Genomic DNA, 1,100 nt, shown 5'->3' with positions numbered 1-1,100 from the left:
TCGTTTCTATGACACTGAGTTCCTCTATATATCCAACAATGAATATAGATGTAGATGATCATCACCAAGGTAAAGAAACCTTTTTTAATCATGTTCTTGATTTTGCTGGGTTCGACCCCTTACTTTCATGTTCTATCAATTTTTTTTCTTTTACAGTAGCTATACATTTTACATGCTAATTCATTCACTAACATGCCTACATACAGTGATTGACTTAGAAGATGATGAAGAGTATTGCATGACAACTGATTTGGGAAAAGATCCAATTATTGTGAATCGTCAAGCTAGTAACAATGACAACCTGTTGGGAGTAATTGTCAATAGTGAGAAGGAAGCATACGACCTCTACAATGACTATGGTGCTAGAACTGGGTTCAGTGTTCGGATAGAGAAGAGGAGGAAAATCAACAATATCGTTGCAGCTATGAGTACCATAAACACATATTCATATTTAGCAGAAGAAGCTGGAGGATCTCAAAATATCGGATTTACAAAGACTGATTGTTATAATTTCATAAGCAGAGAGAGAATGATCATGCTTGAAGCAGGTGATGCTCAGAGCTTGATTAATTTATTCAAGAGAAAGCAAATTGAAGATCCTATGTTTTTCTACACTGTGCAAGTGGATCAAGACAATCGGATGACAAACTTTTTCTGGAGAGATGGAAAGTCAAAAACTGACTTTGAATGCTTTGGGGACGTAGTTGTATTTGACACGACTTACCGAACCAATAAATATAACATGATTTGTGCTCCTTTTGTCGGGGTTAACCAACATTGGAACAACGTGTTGTTTGGCTGTGCATTTTTGCTAGATGAGAGGACTGCTTCTTTTATTTGGTTATTTGAGACATTCTTAGAAGCAATGGAAGGTAAAAACCCTAAGACTATTTTCACTGATCGGTGTCAGGCAATGGCAAATGCCATCGAGAAGGTTTTTCCTGAGACACGTCATCGATTATGTTTGTGGCATATTTCAAAGAATGCGGGAGACAACTTGAAGTCGCATTATAGAAATCCTGAATTTAGTGAGCTTTTCAGGAAGTGGCTTTTCGGACGTGTGACAAAATATGAATTCGAGTCTACATGGAAAGAAATTA

The sequence above is a fragment of the Fragaria vesca genome, linkage group LG4, assembly GCF_000184155.1.
Source record: "Fragaria vesca subsp. vesca linkage group LG4, FraVesHawaii_1.0, whole genome shotgun sequence".
Classification (NCBI taxonomy): domain Eukaryota; kingdom Viridiplantae; phylum Streptophyta; class Magnoliopsida; order Rosales; family Rosaceae; genus Fragaria; species Fragaria vesca.
This window is presented reverse-complemented; position numbering follows the sequence as displayed.